Source organism: Haemaphysalis longicornis, unplaced genomic scaffold, assembly GCF_048455015.1.
Source record: "Haemaphysalis longicornis isolate Haplotype H1 unplaced genomic scaffold, Haemaphysalis longicornis Haplotype H1 scaffold_8, whole genome shotgun sequence".
In the NCBI taxonomy this organism is placed as follows: Eukaryota; Metazoa; Arthropoda; class Arachnida; order Ixodida; family Ixodidae; genus Haemaphysalis; species Haemaphysalis longicornis.
Window position 1 is genome coordinate 174,535,678 of NW_027526445.1, and position 22,223 is coordinate 174,557,900.

Below are 22,223 nucleotides of genomic sequence, written 5' to 3' on the forward strand. Positions count from 1 at the left end.
GCGAAGTCCGAAGCCGCCTTGACGTCCGTGGTGTTGGGTCTCGCACCGCTGGCTCCAGGTGTTACGAAGTTGCCATCCCACCGCTGCCAACCAGTTGTTGCGACCGTGAAGGCCGACTGCAGCCGGGAAGACGTCCAGAGCCGATAGGCTAACGTAACTGTTTACTTCATAGCGAGAGGTGAGCCGAAGCCAAAGAACAATGCCCCGACGGGCGAGGTTACAATACAGGACTCGAGCAGAGCGACAACATCGGTTCGCTACTCTAACAGGAATGGTTTACAACGCTTGGGAGCTCTATTTATACCCGAAAGCGGTAACGGTCAAACGCAACACGCTGGAACACGCACAACACTCTTTCCAGAGTTCGTAAGCCGTTCATAGCCTCGGGCACGTTGAGTCCGAGAGAGGGGAGAGAGGAGGACTCCGTTGCGATCACCGGGGCCTGCCTCTGTGTCCTTGAAGAGCGTGGAGACGAGCCGTGCAGGCAGCCGCCGAATGCGCAGAGAGCGAAGCGTCTGACGAGGCTTTGTCGCAACTTGTTGCCGACATGATTGCGCCTGATTTCGAAGGCGCACGAGTGGCTTCGCCGCACAGCCGAGGAGTGATGCGGGGAAGTACTGCGGCGCTGGCCCATTCGTAACACAGCTTATTCGCTTTGTAAGGCACCATTACATTCTTAGCTCGGGGATGCGCGCCGAATGAAGGCGAACCTAGCGTATGGTTTTCTCCTGCGGCGTTCGAAATGTGTGTTACAGGCGTATACTCGGTACTGCGGCAGAATTTTTAAACCTGGTAATTATATAAAAAAGTAATAAAATCAGTATCAAAGTACGTTTTCGGTATTACGGTATATTTAGGGATAACACGGGTGGTTGGCCAAGCATTTCAGTAATGGTATCCGAAAGAGGGAAACAACATCGTAAGAAAAAGAATGACTAAGATGATGATGATGATAATGAGATGACAGCGGCGTACCCGTGATTACTTGTACCTGTAAGCACCACGTCATCATTGTGCAGCGAATGAATGCGGCGCCTTGCAGACTACAAATTTTCTAGCTATATCATTGTGCGTGGTGCATGGGGTGATGGGCTTTACACCATCGATGTGAACAAGAGGGGTGAAACCATGCGGCTCGCGCTATACCGACACTTACGTTCCGCAGTTAATTTCTAATACTCTCGTATTCACTAATTCAGAAGAGGTCCTTAGGTGTCCTAGAATTTTACACTTCCCACTGTTCCAAAAATCTACGCCCTGATCTGTTTCGAACACCAATTTTCCGGACCCACTGTCGAACATTCATTTTTCACACTAAGGGCACAGTTGGCGTTCTTTGACTTGGTGCTCCCGAGCACACCCGCTGGGCGCGCTTCTTCATGCAAAATCGATTTATCTAGCACGTGGACACAGCGTAATTTTCGGACAAGTTAGCTACATGAGCCAGGCTATGTTAAAACTCTCTGACGACGAAAGTATGCTAACGGGCTTTGAAGGCAAAAAACTAACGACATCTATTAACTTTGCTGCAACACCCTGTTGACGTCTGTTTTTTCGCCTTTGTTTTTTTTGTCTTCTGGCGCAAATTACTTCAACCATCATCTTTTCCGCTTCACCATGTTTGCGTCTCTTTCTTCTTTTTTGTTTTTTTCTCTTACGGCGATAGTACGTCCGCTAGCAGACTGGCGCATTGCCACTGTTTCCCTAGAGTCAGGGTTGAGCGCGGCTGGTGTGTACCTGTTCTACCCACGTTCCATCACGTTCAGCTGTCACGCCGCATGCACTGCAGTAGAATTTACCTTTACCCATATAAACTGCTGTGAGTTTTAGGTGTGTAGATGCATTCTCCCGGAGAAATCTTGATTCCGGCCAATCCGTGGGCGCTGTGTTCCACGAAGAAGGGAACAAGGGCAACAACTTGCGTTTTACCGCTGCAATGGGCCGGCTAAGGGTACTAATTAATGGGTATTGGACTTTGAATCACAACGAACTTTCATTTCGCCCTATTTCTTTCTAGAAACAAATTAGTATTTTGAGTCTTCACAAATTTGAATAAGTGATTTAGCCCTGACAAGTCCCGCCTTGTGGGTAGGTGCCGAAAATTTTTCAGGGCAGCGTCATCATCGCCATCAAGCCCAGTTGTTGCGCAGCAGGAGGAAATTGAGGAGAGTAGAGTTGAAAGGTCATCGGATCACACATGCGTTCGAATTACATTTACACTGTCCATTTCCTTAATCAGACAACAACAACTGCAACGGATTTTCGTACAACGGCCACTCAAGGCTCTAGCCTTAATGAAGTAACCGCACCAATAGTATCCTGTGAACTATCACAGCCTCTCTGTGCTGCGAGCTCGGTACTGAAAATATGCGATGTCTTAACTTTTAAAGAGCCAAAGTAACTGTAAAGACGGTGTCGCTGTACTGCACAGTCACGCTCTACACTTACGTTCCAAATGCAACGAGTACACCCCGTAATGGTTGGTTGGTGAGTATAATTTCCTGCATCGAGTTCGCAGCGATCACGCCCCCGCGATTCTGCGATTTTGGACATTTCTTTTGATTTCCAGTTCCGATGATTCGCAGAAGCAACTTTTATGATCAGGCTTCCCTAGTGCTGTCGGTGCCCTCATACACACGGTGCCACCAGGATGCAACCCTACTTCCCACTGCGGACGCGAACAATGACGATAGTGCTCACAAGTCAATTCTAAATAAAGGTGTCATTAACCTGCCACCCTGCTGCAGCGGCATAGCACCTCGTATTTCAGATCCACTGCTTCAACATTATTCCGCTTAAATAAAACTATGAAGCCGCTGATGTAAATAAGGGTGATCTTAAATACGAGGTGCTTTGCCGCTGGCACCTGGGTAGCAGGTTAATGACACCTTTATCTGACGTCTTAGAAACAGCTGAGATATCCACAATTCCGGGTACGTAATGTCCAGCAACGCTAAGACGCCAGTAAATACTGTGTCAAGCTTGAATGCGCCAAGTGCTAACAGGGGACGAACGGCGGCAGATACACATATACAGAACGCATAATTGCGCTCGTGTTGTGTTTCGTCGTTTGTGGAAACACTTTGCGCATTTATACACGAATGAGTAATGCCAGAGCATATAGGGTCTACCTGTAACGCTTCTTTTTAGGGGCGAAGCTCCTTAGGGCGTGGGTCTGTCCATCCTCGACGTATGTATGTAGCCACCTCTAGTTTAGTTCTTGGATTGTTTACTAGATGGCGTGGCTACCTCTAGTTTAGTTGTTGGATTGTTTACTAGATGACGGTACTTGTATATGATGAAAAGATGCGCTTGGATTGTTTACTAGATGGCGTGGCTACCTCTAGTTTAGTTCTTGGATTGTTTACTAGATGGCGGGGAGCGTTGTAATAAAATCCGTTCGCTGTTGGCGCGCGCTCGGAGTCGCCCGACAGATAAGGCTGCAGATGTGCGAGCCTGCGAGGCAGAAGCGCTCCGTGAAGCTGCGCGACGCCGCCGCCAAGATCCTGCCGTACGAGAGCGGGAGGCCGAAGCGTGTCGTCTGGCTGCGCGACGACGCCGCCAAGATCCCAGAGTTCGAGAACGAGAGGCCCAAGCGTCACGGCAACGGCGCGAGGACCCTACCGTACGCGAAGCGGCACGGCTTCGGCGCGAAGAGGATCTTCAAAACGTCAGAGAACGGGAAGCGGCGAGAAAGCGCGCGTATCGGCAGGCAGACCCCGATGCAGTGAGAGCTCGTGAGGCGTCTGCAAAACGTATCAGGCGAGCTCAGCCCCAAGGTGCCGACGCGCGGTTTAAGCGAGACTTTCTAGACGTTACGTTCGGACACAGATGTAGTGGGCGAACTTTCACTGAAGAGTCACGGTTTTACCGATGATTTCCCCTCAGGAGCTTCGCCCACTCATCATCATTCACCCCGTGGATATGCTGTGAATTTTTTTTGGAAGTGCTGCAGCACTGCTTCGTTCTCATTTTGGAATTGCAATAGGAAGGGGGGACAGCGCGCACGCAGTCCCCCCACTACCAAAAATTACTTGCCCCATCCGCCCCTGGTAGGGGTAGTGGCAGGGGTCAACACGAGCGCAGTGCAATGCTCGCCCTGCAAATGCTCGTGCCTCGCCCTGGGAGCTCGCCCGTCCTGACCAGCGAAACTCCGGCATCAGGTTAGTATGCATTCAATTGCCCTTCATTTCGAAGCCACTAGTACAGCCCAGATAAATGCGCCAGGGGCTTCAGCGACATTACTGGAAATTGCAAGCATGAAAATCAATTTCTTGCTTTCAGATCACGTTTTTCTTAAAATATGTGAAGTGCTCCTCCCTTTTTAAAAGAAATGTCATGGTAAACAAAGATAAGAGTCGTTAAACTGCGGAAAAGAAGCTCGCAGATGGAGTAGAATACGCGACTGTGCTGGCAGGAACGCGTATTCCTCCTGCTACGCCGTTGGAAGCGAGCTATTCACCGGCAGCACATGGCAAGGTAAAATTAATCTGGTCCGATAAGAAGCAGCTGTCATCGCATCAAAAATGTAGTGCTATGCCGATGCCAACACCTCAGTGACAGATCGGCGTGAATTCAGCCTAATCGAGCTACCATCGACTGATTTGACGGAAGACGACGAAGAAGGTCGCTCGTAAGCTTCCTTGTATTTTTCCTCTTCTTTTTGTGATAATTTTGCGAGTTTTGAAATCATTTCTGCCAGAACACCGGCCTCATTACGAAAGTTTTCTCTGTATGACTCTTCCGGCGCCTCCTCTGAGTCCGCCACCATAAAAGATCATCGCAGAACTAGTGACGCCGGTACCGGAGATCCTGACATGGTTCCCCCTGCCGAGAAGGGCTTCGCGGCCTCAATGGAGCCCTCACCGGTCATCGTTGGCGAAGAGAATACTAGTTATGTTACCTCTAAAGGAGACAGTGCCAGTGAAACTACTTCTAAAGGAGACGATGACAGGATTGTTGGTGGCAGCGAACTTCGTGTAGAGATGCCTGACGTCGATGAGGAAGGCTTTACGGTCGTGAGTGAGGCATCGCAAAAAACGCTCAGTCGGCATACCTGTGGTTGTGTCCCCGGCGAAAAGCGATCACGACCTCAGGAAGGTGAACTCCATAGTCCTATTGTCAGCCTTCAACACTTTGCTTGGGAAAGCGCATATTCGCCGCAGGTTCACTGCTCAGGGTGCCTTTCTCCTCAACGTAGCGACGAAAAAGGAGGTGAATGGTTTGCTGCGAAGAGACCAGGTAGGAGGAATCGCCATTTCTGCTCGACTTCCGCACTCCTTCATAAAGGGTGTGCCCAAGTGGTATACGGAGGAGGACCTACTGGAATACATCAGGCGTCAAGGTGTACGGCACGTGCGAAGAATTCCGCGTCGAAGTGGCTCGTTGGTGAACGAATGGAAGACAACTCCATCTGACGCTGTGGCATTGTCGTTCACGCCGAGCACTGAACGGCTGAGAACCATCATACTTGAATTTACAAGGCATGAAACGACCGACTACAAGGAGACGCCTCCTCGTTGCTTCGAGTGCCAACATTTTGGCCAAGTGGCGAAATCCTGCAGAGGAGATCAGCGCTATAAGCGATGTGTCGGCCCGCATGACTTCCGGAAATGTACTGCGGGTTTCGATTGTGCCAACTGTAACGGCGACCACCCTGCAAGTTACAGCGGCTGCCCATTTAGAGTCAGCGCTCTGCACAGGAGGACAGCCTTCATCGGGGGAGCCAAATCCTCTCCAGCACTGTGTACACCTCCCAACAAAGACAGCTTCCCGGCTCTAAACGCACAGGAAGCCAGCAATGAATCCAAAACGACGGAAAATCCGGTAAGTGTTCAACCAACAGAGTCACGAGAGCCCCCTCCTCGATCACCTCATCTCGGCATGAAATTCAAGACTGCGGAAGTTCAACGGGGACGTGAAAGATATGCCAACGTCTTGAAGGAGCTGTGTGTTCATTCTACTGAAACTAAGATGGAGGACGGTAGGAATGGTATACGAGCCCTTTTTACAGCCTTCTGGTCTCATATTGCTTCTATGGTCCCAAGCTTTTTAAAGATCTTTGTTAAGACCATTCTGAGCCTAGAAGCAGTAATATTGCGATTTTCTGCGACGCTCCTGCCAGAGCATGATGTCTCTGCTTAAGCAACCCGTAGCCACAATGACAAAATCAGTTCCCTTCATTATGCAATAGAATTGTGCTGGGCTTACCTGTCGATTGGCAAAGCTAAATCTATTCCTCAAAAAGTCGCCGATACCAATAGTGGCTTTGACAGAAGCCGAATTATTAGGGAAATGATCACTTTCCGGTTACGTTCCTCATAAAAATCCCAGCCTTCCCACTTTTCTACATGAGAGCGGCGCTTTATATGTTCGACGTGAGGTTCCCCACGCTGTAATATCTGTTTGGGACCTTTGCTCAGAGGTCGCTGAAGTTGTGGCTGTGAGCTTGCAAATAGCCTACAAGAAATTGAGCATTAGATCAGTTTACCTCCCACCACGGAAATAGGTTTATGTGAAGGCGTTCATGGAGCAACGCTGTGGCCGTTACCCGTCCCCGCGTATCATATGTGGAGTTTTCAATGCGCATTATCCGCTGTGCGGTGATAAAGCGACAGACGCTCGAGGAAAATATATGACAGACGCCATTGATAGGCTGGACCTCTGTGTTGCAAATGATGGCACTCCAACCTTCTTCAGGCCTCCTAGTACTACTGGTGCCATTGACTTAACCCTGATTTACACTGATATTCAGTAAGGGTGGAGAGTGGCGCCAGACCGAATGGGTAGTGATCGTAACCCTATCTTTATTAACGCTGCAGGTTATCGACTACGGGCCTCTAAGATTGTCCAGGTTGTCAACTGTGACAAGTACCGATTGGAATTAGAAGCGGCTTCTGGCAACCTATTAGACGCCATGACCGCAAGCAAGGAAGCGGCGACTACGCTGCTCAAGATACCGAAGAACTTCCCGGTCTCTGACTTAAAGCTTAAAAACCTTTGCGCGGCACGAAGAAGGGTGGAGCCTCAGTTCGCGCGGAAGAAAGATGTGACATCGAAGACAACTTTCAATAGGTTAAATTCAGCCATTTGGCGTTACACAAATAAACTCTGGCGAAACCAATGGGCGGCATTTTGCGCTACATTAGGTGTATTTACTCCATCGTCACGTATCTGGGTAGTGGTGAACTCGCCCTGTCAAGCCGTTTCTGGCAATGTCTCTAATCAAAGAAAGACTTTACCATGTCTGGCTGAGGAGTTCACTGACGTGTACGCATCTCCAACATCACCATGCGTAACAGATGTGTCACAGCAATTACGCAGTAGTGCATCAACGTCTTGCGCTTACTCCCCAGTTTCAGCAATGTGTACTCCGTTCACGCTGAGGGAGCTTCAAACCGCACTTGCAAGCTATCGGAAACGGTGTGCAGTTGGCCCTTGACGGCCTCACGAACCAAATGCTACTTAACTTGCCATTGGAGTCCCAGCATATATAGTCTCCTGGGATTCTTTAACCATATTTGGACGACAGACGACATTCCGTCATCTTGAAAGCTGGCCTGGGTGGTACCGGTGCCTAAACCTAACAAGGATACAGCAGACCTCTCATCATACAGGCCGGTGTCGCTTACTTCTTGTGTCTCAAATCTCGAGGAAAGGATAGTCTGTGCCAGACTGATGTGGTGGCTAGAGCATCGGAAAAAGCTTCCTGCTTGCATGACCGGCTTCCGCCAGCGGCTGGGCGCCCAAGATAGTTTACTGGATTGGTGAGCCACTTGGAACATAACAGAGCATATGGCTTGTCCACCGTTAGTGTGTTTCTGATGTGGCTAGAGCACACGACTCCGTCTTGCAAAGTGCCATTTTGAGTCATCTGCAAGAACTGGAGGTGACAGGACACCTACTCCGCTTCATTCGAGTCTTCTTGAACGACCACTTCATGCAGGTGCGGATAAAGAATGTTTTTAGTTCAAAAAGAACTAGTACGTCGCGTACCCCAGGGCAGTGTTCTGTCGCCCATTCTCTTCATTGTAGCCATGGCTGGCCTGCCTTCTACGCTGAAAAATCATTGGTCAAAATCTCGTATGTCAATATATGCAATGACATCTGCATCTGGCTCACCGGATACCGGACAAAACGATATCGCGCACAACATGCTGTTTTCTCTGTTCAAGCGTATCTTTCAACTGTAGGCAGACACTATCACAGGAAAAATCGTGTTTTGTTCTATTTCCTGGAGTACGACGCAGTTCTGCGCGTCTCAGAATAGAACTGAATGGCATCCGCCAAGCTACTCATTTACGATATCTAGGAATTGTTCTCGACCGTAGGTTGAATTGGCGAAATGCCGTCGACTCTATGGTTTCCTCTGCGGTGCCCAGATTTAATGTACTGCGGAGAATTTCCGGTGTGACGTGGGGAAATCACCCAGCCACTATGGTAAAGTTGAACGAAGCCTTCATCTTGAACCGCATGCTCTATCAGCTGCCTCTCATATCGCCTTCAGAAACACTATACCAGCGGTTGGAATCCTTACACACGAAAGGGCTTAGGCTGTCTCTTGGCGTTGCTCAAGCAGCTGGAAACAACAAGATCCTACGTGAGGCGCAGTCAACACCTCTTCGTCTTCAGGCGTCTCAACGTTTGCTTATGCAAGTGCTGCGCCTCGGAGAAACAAGTGCTGGATTAACATTACTGCGGCATCTACTATTAAGGGTAAAGTCTCGTGGTCATGCAACCCTAAATACTCTTGGAGTGCTGTGTCCCAAATGACAGGGAAAAAAGGCTACTTTGGACCCTCCTTGTTCCCACGAGAGTGTGGATTGTGCATTGACCATCCCTCATATGCGGTCGAAGCGTTGTACACCTATTTCTGAAGCACGATCACTGGTGCTGGGGCATTTGGAAAGGGAATACAGGGACTGTCTGCACATATACACTGATGGATCGGTTGACGCAAAACGTGGGGTGTGTGTGGGGGCTTACCCAATTTTAATATTTCGTGAGCTGCCAGGGGGACGCCTTTGGTTTCATCTACAGGGAGTGAGTGTGTTGCCATTGAAGCTGCGTTGCGTCAAGTGTCATCATTTGAAAGGCAAAAAGTCGCAATATTCAGCGATTCAAAGTCAGCCCTTCACTTGTTGCAGCGGGTTATACCTGTTTAAAAGACCTGGCAGCGATCCCTAATTATACTAAAGCGGCTCAAGCATGCAAACTTCACCTTGCAATTACAGTGGATCCCGTCGCACGTCGGTGTAGCGGTAAACGAACACGGTGACAGTTTAACCAAGGACGCCTTATCATGTACAAGGACGGTGCAAACACGGTTCTATTTCCAACGCATACAGCAACCGACCGTTCGCGAGCACTTTAGGCAGCTGTGGCGGGCAGTACATCAACCAGTCTTGACGAAGGGTCTGAAGAGGAAATATGCTACATGAAATATGAAGCCTGCCTGCTCCACCGAGTAAGAACAAACTCAGCCCGTACACCAGCTTGGCTACATAAAACCAACATTGTTTCATCCCCATTGTGCCCCTCGTGCAGTGTGACTGGTGACATTCATCACTTCATTATGAACTGCTCCAAAACCAACACTGAGCGGACGAACGTTTTTGGTGATCTCCAGAAGTTAGGAGTGCGTCATGCTACATCGGAGGACATAATTTTTCCTAGGGCCCACTAGATATTGCGAAGAGAGGTGTCTCATCTCCTACTCGGATTTTTGCAGTCCACAGGCCCAAGTTTTGTGTGGTGACATTGTATGCCAGTTATTTTAGGACTAACTGAGGTGTGATGGCTTTGAGAGTCTCTGATATTGTATTGGGGATGATGAGGCGGAGCAATTCCCCGCAGCTATGCAAGGATAAGTCCGCCTCCTTCAGCAATACCTACTACTACTACTACTACACCTCCCACACCCTCAGAGTACCGCTTGTCGCAAAGAGGTACCCTTCGTGTAGGACTGAATCAAAAGATCATTGATCATGTAATCAAATTTAAATAAAATATTAATAAAAATTTACACCATCTTCCTGCGAGGGGAACCATGGGTAGATGCGACGCATCGTGGGGTTTCCGTTGCGTTTCCGTTATGTTGTTTCCATTTAGCGTGTCAATTTGTTGTTGTTTCCATTATATTACGTACGGTTGCGCCGCCAATCGTGATAGCAGGCCTGTTAGTCTCCATTCAAATCATCGGCGGTCATCGGATGTAATCGGAGCGGCAGAACGACTGAGCGGAGCGGCGCAGTTACCGCGTTTATATGTACCCCGCGTTAACGGTGAGGGGAATGAGAGAGGGCAGCGCATGCGCATGTGTTAGATGTTTAACCGAGGGCTAACGCGCGCTGACGCACAGCTGGCACGGCGACGGGAGCGAGCGCTAACACGCAGATGGCACTGCGGTGAGAGCAGCGTTAGCCCACAGCTGGCGCGGCGAGGAGAATGGGAAGGGATGCGGAGTACGCACGACGGAAGACGCCGGAGGGACAAGGCGAGTTAAAGAGATGCGGCGCATCTAAAAAATCAGTGCCCTTCTACTCTGTGAAGAAGGATGACCTGCAAACCTGAACGCAGTCCACGGAGTGCACAAAACAAAGCACTTTTATCGTAATTTCTGTTGTAGCATATTTCCCAGCCAATTAGCTGAACGAATCTCTGACGGATGCCCGCTTTGTTCTTTCTGATAGACATGAAATTGCATGTATCCCTCCCGCGTCAAAAGCGTCTGACTCTTTGTGTAAGGCCGGGTTCACAATGTTGCCGCAACTGTCGTAATTACTTTATTCAATAAGGTCGTTTCACGTCTCAGCCCACCGAACTGCGTGACATGGCATTTTTTACGTCCATATATCACAATTAGGGGTTTGGCGTTGGTAATCTCCACATCGAATAAAACACACAAGCCCACATTGAATAAAACACAGAAGGGATCCTAACAGGACCCATTGGGGCGTCTAACGTCCGCGTTTTATTCTCGCACCAGAAGAACGTACATGCCATCCATCAGTACGGGCATGAAACTCGTATCTGCGCGTGCATCCCACCTCCCTCCCTCCCACTATTCTCCACTACAAACCTGCACACGCATAACCGGCAACCGGTCATGTGCGCGTGCTCAGAAGTGTCAGACGCCGTCGAAAATATCCTCTGAAAGCCCTCTGAAGAAGTGATATTGGCTCCCGCCGGTGTTCCGAGCGGGCAATTTGCGGTTCATCCGGGACGGATTTGCCGCTCCTCCACGAGCTGAACTTGACGCGGTAACGGCGGCGCAGCAGCTTTCCGTTGTTTTTGCACCTATTCGCGCCTGTGTTCGGGCCAAAACTTCGATTCTTCCTCTCCATCCTCCAAACGAACAGGATGCATCCCTGCCATAACGATTTTAAACCTGGAAGACCCTGAGCTCTATTCTCTCGTACAAACATGTCCATGTCGGTTTTTATTTCCCCTCGTATGCATCTTACTGTGTGTGTAAGATGTCTGCATAACACATCAACCCACACCGGAACCCCTCGTTTGAGGAGGACAGCCGACTATCCGCATTGAGCCATTTAATTTCGACATCTAAATATTAGCACAACCGGCATTTCATCGGTAGAGGCATGAAGCGTAACTGTGCGCACACGTCCCCATTTTTCTACCGGAAACCGTTCGCGCGTAAACCAGCAACCGGTGATGGCAGCATACTGAAGCGTGAGAGACAGCGGCGAAAATGCCGCTCGGAAGGTCTTCCAAGCTGAAAAAAATATGGGCGCAAGCTGGCGGTCCAACAGGGGAACTTTCTCTTCTACTGGGAGGGATTTTGCAGTTACGTGGCGAAGTTAATTTGAATGGAGACGGCGACGGCGGATTTCGGTCGTTTTAGGGGGCAGCCGTTATCACCGTTACGTGGGCTTTGCGGGAGTGGCGTCTGCTTATGTCCGCGTAACCGAGAGAGCGAACGCAGCAGTGACGAAAGAAAGAAAACGGAGAGCAGCGCCTTGTGAAGGGCGAAGTGGAGTGCGACGCGAGCGGCTACGGCGTAATCTCTCTCACTGTCTTTCCCTCTTACATATTTTAGATGTGTCGCCACCACGGAGCGTGCTCCCCCTGACACTTTCCCTGGAGCTGTTCCGTTCTCCGCTAATCCAAACCACGTGACATTTGCGCGGGAGGTCCAAACAAGATGTGCAGCAACATGCTCGCTGCTCCCTTGGGCGGGGCTAACCCGAACCACGTGACATTTGCGCGGGAGGTTCAAACACTCCGAGGTAGCAGCAGATTAGCGCACGCTGCCGTGCGTTCGCTGATCACGGGAACACTTCCTGAGATGCAGCAGAATTTCGCCGTGACCGGGAAGAATTGAGCTCTCGCTGCGCACAAATTTAATATTAGGGAGTGCAGTAATTGTAAGTGCATTTTTTTACGCCCATCGGTGCTTCTGTTTAATTTTCGCAATAATCTGATAACCACAGTAGCGCCGGCAGCTGCCGACTTCGGAACATTCCAAAGGGGTCGGTGGAGGCGAGGGGGAAAATAGTTGTGAAAGAGGTGTCAGCGGTGGAGAGGAGGAGCCCCGGAGTGGCGGCGAGTAAATCGATGACACCGTAATAAAAATGCGGGGGGGGGGGGGGGGCAGGGTAGACAAATACTGCTTTGCAGTATGAAGGATCCCCCTTCGATCGTAAACGGTTAGCAGAGCCGTAACCCGCCCGACGAAGTAACGCCGATTCGCACGAGAACAAATCACCGGTTTATTCCGGGAAAGCCAAGGTAGGCAAAAAAACAACAAAGCAAGTTGGGAGCAATATAAAAAGAGTACAGCAAGCAAGCACGGAAAGCGCGTAAAGAAAACATTGCGGCGGTTGACGCCCTGCTTTTCCAGAAAATTACAGCATGGTGCTGTACACTCACGACGACGTCTTCAGTCACTGGTGCCGACGTCGGGTGAAGAGCGTCCGCCGCGGACGCTGGTTGCTCCTCGCTGTCCGGGCGTCATTGCTGTGGCTGGCCGCCCGTCTGTCCCGTCCGCAGCCCGCCGAAGCAGCCGCTCTCGCGTGTGCCCCGGTGTGCATTCCCCCCCGGCGCCCCTGTGAGCGCCGCTCATACGCCACTCCGTTGGTTGTGCGCATGTTCCGGGTTGTATGCGCACTACACGTATTTGTCCCGTCTCACTGTTCATCACACACGCACGCACGGGCTCATGACGCACTGTCGCCACTATCGCTGTTCGACGCGCGCACTTCACAGTAATCACCCTGTGCGGGCGCTCGTAGGGGCTGCGTCTTTACAAGTAATACTCATAGGTGGAGCTTTCGGAATGCGTGAGCACATAAGGGCACACGGACAGCGCCCTGTCCGTGTGCCCTTTCTGTAGACATATTCCTTGTCCCTCGCGAGCATATGCTCGGGCGCATGGGTACACCTAGTTGAGGTTTTTAAGTGCGATGCACTTTATAAGCGACCCCGAACCTTCCGCCGTCCGCATTGCTCCTCCTCCTCTCCCCTAGCAACGGCGCGAGGAGCGGAGAGGAGCGTCTGTAGCAACGGCGCAGCGACGTCCCACCCCACGTGACCCGCGCGCGCTCCGCCTCCCGCGCCGTGGCTGCGCGCGCCCGCGCCGGCTCCCGCACCGCTCCTCGCGCCCTGACGTCACACTCCCACGTGACCGCGCGCTGGCGCCTTTGCGTCTGCTCCCCCTCTCCTCGCGCCGTGACGTCACATGCTCTGCAGCTGGCGCGCCTCTCCCCCCGTTAGGTTTGCACTCACCCTCGGCGCGCGCCTCTCCCCTCGCCTGACAGCTCCTCCTCGCCGGTACTGCGCCTCTCAAGACGATGGCAGAATTACTACGCCGTGTAGTCTCGGCGCAAGAAATGCATTCGCACTTCCTCCGGATTCCCTTCGGGGAGGTGGGGGCAATTTTTTGAAGCTCGGAACACGCCGTTTCTTTCATGCTCCTCGCCCACCGTGACAACCACGCTTTGCGTGTTATCTGCCAGGGAATCACATTTTCTCGCTTTAGCTGCACAATTGGTTTTCTGTCACTCCTTTTGTTGACTATGAGGCAGTGGCTCACCCAAGCTGAGCGAGTTAGTCGCAAGAAGGCCGTCCCGCCCTCCTTCAAAATTACTGTTTTTAAAGAGAAGGACGGACGAGGTCAGTGATGCGTTCCTGCATGTCAGAAATCGACGGGCGGTTATTTATTTTTCCCTCACTAGCGCAATGCTACCACCTTATGCGGCTTCGAAATCTCTGTGGCGGTGACGTAAACCGTTTTCAACTTCGTGCTACAAGCCAAAGAAAATAATCAACGCTTGTGTATACCGAATGCACTACAACCGTAAATAAGGTCTTCGTTCGGTGATTTTAAATGGCGCTGTTTTTGTGCTGTTTTGCTTCTTGTATCCTTCACATCCTGCTGCTCTTCTCTGGTGGAAGAAGAAGCGCTGCTTCGTTCCTGCCGCTAAATAATCTTTTGCTGCAATGTGTACGGACATCAACTTTAGGCGATCTCGTTTATTTAAGCTTACCCAATATTACATTGCTCTGTGACGGGGCCGTGAGTGAAACCACCAATGGTGAAGGTGACACACTCCGCGCAACTGCACAGTTCTTCGTCTGGTGACATAGCCGTTCCGGTCGAAGGCGGGGTAGGTGCGCGAGTGCGGTGAAAAATGCAGATGACAGCGGTATACACAGAGACGAAGTCCTTGCGGCACGGAATATGGTGAGCTCCAGCGTCGAAGGACTTCGAACCACTTCGAACGACAGGAAGGGGGCATGACATCATCGGCTCGTCTCAGCGCGTCTGGTTCGAGGTGGACTCAATTGTCTTCTCGTGGGCTGGGGACACGGGGCGGGAAGAATGATTGGATGTTAAACAACGTTGGGCTGGTGCTGCCTGACATGACCCTTAAGTGGCAACGGTCGTCGGTTCTAAATGTTTGGAATGACATAACGGTAACACCAGCTCTTCAAAACATCTATTATCTATGCCCATGATTAAAAGCCCAGCTTGTTTACAAGAAACATGAATTGAAAAAAGTTGCAGATGACATCTACGTATGTGTTTTAAGATGTAAGACACGGTCGCGTTACTTCGAACACCAGGGTGCATTTTCGAACGCAGTTGCTGTATTTTCAATCAGTGCTTCTCGAGCACTGACGATCAGCGAGGAGAGAGACTAGCAGCGAAAGATTTGAATCGCCATGGCGCAGGAAAGACAAAGTCCCTCTGAGTTTCTGTTCCCTAAGACGTAAGCGTAAACGATTGTGGCTGTGGGTTGACTGCTGGTTAGTTTGAGCGAGAAGGTGTCACTGTTAGTGTTTGAAGGTGTTTATTTTCGGATGGTTAAGCCGGACCGAACATATTTGCTTTTGCGAAGAGAGAGAGAGAGTGATGGAGAGAGTTTGCGGGAATTAAAACATTTGTTGCTAAAGAAATAGTTGAGCGTTACGAAAAGGGGGCAAAGAGATGGTAGGGAGCTCAAGGGTGGAATCTGAAGTCTAGGGCGCCAGATGCAGCAGCTTCTTCCCCTGCGCTCTCATCAGCTCGCGCTTGTGTTGAGGTAACAAGCTGGTCAAACCTGCCTCCCATGTATTAATGGAACTGGAATATGGTTATGAGGAAGATAATAGACGTTTCTCTGATTTTTGCAGAGTTAAGTTAATATGTGATGTTCCCATCAAACATCTTCCCCCGCATAGATTTGTAGATACTTGTGTTGGTTCATCCTCCGCAGAGTTTGCGATTTTTAGGCATTGAGATCTCCTTGGTTCAAGGAGAGAATTGTGTTCCTAGGCGTAGGATGAGGAGACATTATTTTTGTTTTCTTAGGAGGTGATCGCGGTAGTCGTAGTCGCAAGCAGCACCGTATGTGAGTTCCCTTGCCCTTTGGTCGCTGCCTCGTTCTCTGGGAGTCCAGGTGACGTGGGTGTCCAGGTGACGTTAATTAATTTTCAAAATTGTGGGAGGGAGTATCATACAGAAGCGTTTAGGCATCCTGCCTGCAGAAAACAAGTAATGGCCTTTGAAAGCCTGTAACAATGCTTACGTCTTTATTCGATGCCTCCGCTTGTAGGATTACGAAGGGGATGTCTCCAACTCCCTTTATTTGTTCCTGTACTTATAAGCGTCATGCAATCACAGTGATTCACAAAGATTGCCTAAGTAGTCAACTACGACAACTACTGCATCGTACTTTAGTACGTGCCGGAGTCGGTGTATACTGTGATCTCATAAGTTTGAAACTTTCCTCGACTGAACTTGATCCTCACATATGCCTTTTATTGTGTAGGTTTGGATCGACGCTTTTGGTAGAGGACAGTTTTTATGTGAAGTCACCGAATCGATGACCGGTCATTCAAGGCACGCAGGTGTTTCTTTTCAGAAGGGTATCCTATGTAAATGCGATGGCCCGTCCGGATTGTGTTTTCCCAGCCGATTACTTTGTGCTAAGGGAGTGGTTTCTTTGATTTCTTCAAGAGCGTTATTAAGACAGAATTTTATGGTCTATTCCTTGTAAAAATCATCAAGATCCTATTTAGGTCGACTGCAGGACAAAGGCCTCTCGCATTGACGTTCATCGCTCTTGTCCTGCTCTGCCCGAGTCCATTCTTTGCTCCGAATCTTGCAATTTCTTCTCTCCTTCGAGTAAATGGCCCTCCCCTTCTCCTAGACCCATCTCTGACCGCCCATTCTGTTAAACGACTGAACCACCGGTGGTGAGTTTGTTTCATGGTCATAATTGCGAGGTTCCTATATGCTGTCCTGATGATTCTTTTTAAATTTTCTTCAGCGCGGGAAAATTTAAGGTACGGCTGGAGGGTATTTGTCATTTGATTTGTTGCCGCATAGTTCCGGCAAAACAATGATGATGGTGTTTGAATCTTAAGGCGCAAGGCCAACTAGCGCAAGGAGCGCCAAGAAAGTGTTTTGATAAATAAATGACAACTAAAATTGGTTTGAAGGAACACAAATGAAAGCAATTAAAGAATATGAATACGGCTGGTGTAAAGGGCTAGGGTGAAGACCAAGCGTGTATAAATGATAAATGAGATGGGTGGTGTTTAGGACCAGTGGTAAAACTATGGGTGGTATGAAATGAGCTGTAAGAAGTCAACTTCTGACAGAAACTTAAAAGTGCGCTGAAAAAAAAACATGGCATCGTCTCCTAAAAAGTCATCATCATCATCACAAGCCTATCTACGCCCACTGCAGGGCGAAGGCCTCTCCAATTAATTTCCAATTACCACGGTCCTGCGCTAACTGCGACCAATTTATCCCCGCAAACGTCTTGGTCTTATCTGCCCATCTAACTTCCTGCCACCCCATGCAACGCTTGTCTTCTCTAGGGATTCACATTGTTAACCTTAATGACCAACGGTTATCTTGCATTCGCAATACATGCCCTGCTCACGCCCATTTCTTCTTCTTATTTCTACTAACAAGTCCTTAACACGGGTTTGTTATCTGACCCACTCTGCTCTCTCCTTGTCCCTTAATGTTAAACCTATCATCTTCCAATCCATTGCCCGCTCATTCATTCTCAATTTAAATTGAATCCTCTTAGTGAGCCTCCAACTTTCTGCCCCGTAGGTGAGTTACGGTAAGATGCAGCTGTCATACACTTTCTTCTTGACGGACAATGGTAAGTGCTGGGCTGCCATTCATTATCTGAGCATGTCTGCCATATGCACTCAACCCCATTTTTATCCATTTAATTACCTCTGCATCATTGTTGGGTTCCGAGGTCACCACTGGCCTAAGTAGATATATTCGCTTACCACTCCCACTGTCTCGCCACCTATCTCAAACCGCTGCGCTGTCGCGAGGTTATTGATCATTAGTTTGGTTTTCTGCATAATAATTTTCAGGCCCACGGTTCCAGTCTGTTTGTCCAGTGCGGAAAGCATGCTTTTCAATTCGTCCCCCGAGTTACTTAGCAAGGCAACGTCATCACAAAATCTGAGGTTACTAAGGTATTCTCTATTAACCCTTACCCCCACCTGTTCCCAATTCAACGTTCTGAATACTTCTTGTAAACATGCTGTGAATAACATTGGAGAGGTTGTGTCTCCTTGTCTGACGCCCTTCGTTATAGGTATTTCACTGATTTCCTTGTGTACGACGATGGTAGCTGCGTACCCACTGTAGATATCCTCTACCATTCTTACGTAATGCTTGTCTACACCCTGATTTCGCAATGCCTGAATGACTGCTGAGCCTTCGACGGAGTCAAATGCTTTCTCATATTCTATGAAGGTTCTATATAAGGGTTCAGTATAATCAGCGCATTTCTGTATCACCTTATTAATCGTGTGAATATGGTCCTTTGTTGAATAGCCTTTACGTAACCCTGGTTGTTCTTTAGGTTGACTGAAATTTAAGGTTGCAGAAATTCTGTTAGCGATTACCTTGCTAAGTACTTTGTAGACGACTGACAGTAAGCTGATCGGCCTGTAAGTTTTCAAGTCCTTCGTGTCACCTTTCTTATGTATTAGGATTATGTTCGAGTTCTTCCAAGATTCCGGTACTCTTGCGGTCATTAGGCATTACGTATACAGGTTTGCCAGTTTTTCAGGTACAATTTCTCCGCCATCATTCATGAGGTCTGCTGTTATCTGATCCTCACCAGGTGCTTTTCCACCTTTCAGTTCTTTCAATTCCTTCCTTATTTCTTCGGTCGTTACAGGTGGGATGTCTATCTCTCTGAACTACTTTCTCCTTCGGCATTATCCTCGATGTACAGATCCCTATAGAACTCCTCAGCTACTGTGACTATTTTATCCCTATTTATGATGAAATTGCCTGGCTTGTCTTTAACACCAACTTGAGGCACGCCATTCTCCTGCACGTGAACATGTGATAGTGCCGACCAAACTCTGTCACGGAATTCCTCTTTAAGGGCCTGGTTGCTCTTGGTTAATTACTTGGCTTCCTTCATGCGGACTTTGATATCTTTCGTCCCCTACACTGCGTCATCGCAAGAGTCACTACAATGCTGCATGCTCTTTTTCAGACTTTTAAATTCCTCTAGGACATCCTTACGGAAGTCCTCCATCTCATGACTGGGGTCGGGATTATCTGCCTCGGGGCTTTTTCGGTTTGCTTTGCGAGACAATGTCGAAACCTGCGCGGCAAACAGTATATCAAAAATATCCAAAAAAGACCACACCGGTCGATAGGTGAGCCACAGACAGGAATGCGGCGAAATCGCAGCGAAATGTAGAGAAACCGAGTTCGGCAGCGGTGCGATGAACAGGGAGCAAGGTTACAGATTTCACAAAAGAAATACCATGCTTACCTTCGAAGGCGAAGACAGAAAATCTATGCACACAAAGCACCGCGGCCGAACAGAATGCTGGCAGTAGCGCCGGGCAAAAAAGTAGATGACGGGGGCGTGGCTGGCTGCGTGCGCAGACTTCATGCTCCGAATTGTGAGTTCCAGATATAACCCGATAGCGCGGCAGTCCCGCGAACATGCTTCGGTAACGTGCTCACGTCAACTTCCCATGTTTACCCCACCATTCTTCCTACTATAAAAAGAATGTGCCCTTAATGTAAGCGGAAATAGCATGTTCGGCAAGCTTATAAGCCTTGCCTAATTTGGGTTTGCTTTTGCTGGCCTCAGCCAATCACAGAGGTGCCAAATATTACATCATAGGTTCTTTTGCGGGAAAGGAACTAGTGGGTGGCGTGGCCATTCTTCGTTTCTCCTAGTTATATAGCTTATTTGAGCAAAGTTTACGTTGAAAGTGCTGTCGGTATGATTCTAACGAGGCACTCTTTCGAATGAACCATGCATACAAAACTTGTGTTTTGTCTGCATGGCCCTTTTAAGCACTGAAGCCATATATGTTTTTGGAATGCACAAATGAGACTTCTACAACGCATAACCATGTAGATACACTATTATTCGTCATCATGCGTACACGTCACTGTTACATAATTACCGTCTTCTGATACCTGAAATTGTATGTGCACATTTTACTGTAATTTCATAGCGAAACATCTTTTTTTGCCCCCTCCGGCTGCAATAGATGTCCCCTTAAACCGGACAATATTTATGTTCTGTGCAAGAAACGTTAGCTAGTGTTAAGCTGAAAATGCTGCTTCATTCTGACTTGCCAAGCCGTTCTATTACACTTCCGTTGTCCAGCGCAATGGTTTCTGCACAATTGTTGTAAAATGCCATATTTAACCCCAAAAGTTTTCTCTGCACATATGACTTAGAATTTTAAGAGCGTCTAAAACATTCTGCTGCTGCTCCAAACTGGCGATGTGTACTCTGGTACCAAGCTCTACCACATTCCCCTCTATTCGAAGAGAAATAACGGTTCACTTCATTTTGTTCTTTTAGCTCTATTAAAGCAAGTCGTAGACCGTGACTACATCATTTTGTAAATGCACCGAAATTTCGTCATAGCACTCCGGAGATTGCAAATCGTCCAAATCGCTCGTCGGTATGGGAAATATTACCAAGTTTCCTCAAGGAAGTAATCACTCAGGAAGCCGCCAGACAGGCAATTTTGGCAATTGGTAACAGCGGAAGCTCGAAATACATGTGGTCGGTTTTAGCTCAGAAAAAAAGATAGCTATTTGAAAGAAGCTTTCAGACCACGCAGAAAAAATGGGAAGAGAGCCCGATACCGCAATAGGAGAAAAACGGGAAACAAAGTGATCCGGTTCTCGTCATTGTTTGGCTGTTGCGCTGTTCCTTGCAAGTGCCTGATGCCTTAAGAACATCTGCGCATTTATCCTTTTTCCGATAGAGTTCTCCTTTATACGTTAAACCATTAGCCATTAAAGAGGGTTTCCTGTCGGCAACGGTTTACCTATAGAACGTCGCAGCCATGTTTCGAAAGCTCCGTCGTCTTTCTTTGTTTCTTGACAGCGCGCTTGACGACAAAGGGTTTTTGCGGCACTTACGCGTTCATGACTATGCAGTATCTCAATAGCAGCTGCAAGTTGAACCTATTTTCTTCACAGTACAATTTTTACGGGAAAGATGGAAGTGCATTAGGTCTGAATTCCTGAACCAAAGCTATTACCTGTCTGGCACTAGAAAAGCGTGGGCTTGCCTTTTTTCTTCTGCGGCTTTCTCTTATTCAGTGATGCACTCGGGTTAAGGTAAGCTTACTAGTTCAGGTATTCCTGAAGATTCACAGCAGCACGGCAAACCCCGCTTATGGAATGTGTGCTTGCAGCAAAAGCCGATCTGATACGGAGAACAAGTGGCAAAACCTTTAAGGGACCATCGGAAAAAACACACTCTTGTTTTATTTAAATAAACGCGCTTTGAAGGAAAGCTTTTTTTTTTGTGGCCTTTCTCTGTTTCATGGGCGTCATGCTGCTGCTGCTGTCTGGTCGGGTGCCCCCCGGGCACCCTTTCACGGTTTGTGTTTTGTAAACTTCCCAGACTCTTTCTATCTTACACAAGATAATTGTAGCCACCGAGACTCGCCCCCGCGGTACCAGGAAGGGAACCAGCATGTTGTGGCGCGACTACCGGGAAACCGCGCGTTTCCCACGCTCTCGGCGCCTAAAGCTGGTGGTAAAAGTAAGATTCCTCTGGTTACTTTTATTTGGCACGAACTTTAGTGGTTCTGGCGATGCTAAGATATCCAAGCAGCGTTATTTTTATCCATTATGCAAATATCCGCTTTCCTTTGGCGACAGCTGGCACCTTTCGGATATCTGCGAGGGAAACGCTTTTTCCATCAGTCGCCGACACGTGCATTCACACGCCTGGTCTCGTACCTTATCTTAGACCCCTCTTAGTGACAAAAGTAATGTTAACTCCTGCTTCTGTTTTATGAAACTGAAACCCATCTCTTCCTTTTATGAAACCCGCGTCCTGCATGTCCATATTACATCGTGTTGGGGCAACGATGTGCGATGACCGGCTTTGCAGTCGCAATGAGACCGGCACTCTGCAACCAATCGTTCCCATTCTTCTCTTATTTATTTTGCACTTTAATGTGCTGCTGGACAATCAGTTTGAAAAAGAAAACATAATTTTTTGATGCCGCTGCTGTCTGCTTTTTGGAAGGATCGACTCGCCACACTTATCGTCATTACCTGTGTTTTTCGCGTTACCACCCCCTGTCACCTCTTAAGAGAACCTAGCAAGTGCTTTGTGATTTGTCTATATAAGGAAATCGTCTTAATTAACTAAACAAGTCAACTTGGGAAGAGGGAAGAGCGTGCGGTGTCAATTTGATTAGATGATACGGCTTGT

General features: G+C 48.7%; 1 pseudogene; it reads right to left on the minus strand.

Moving 5' to 3' along the window:
- Positions 1-3,991: 3,991 nt before the first annotated feature.
- Positions 3,992-4,171, minus strand: LOC144150339 (U1 spliceosomal RNA; annotated as a pseudogene).
- Positions 4,172-22,223: the final 18,052 nt, after the last annotated feature.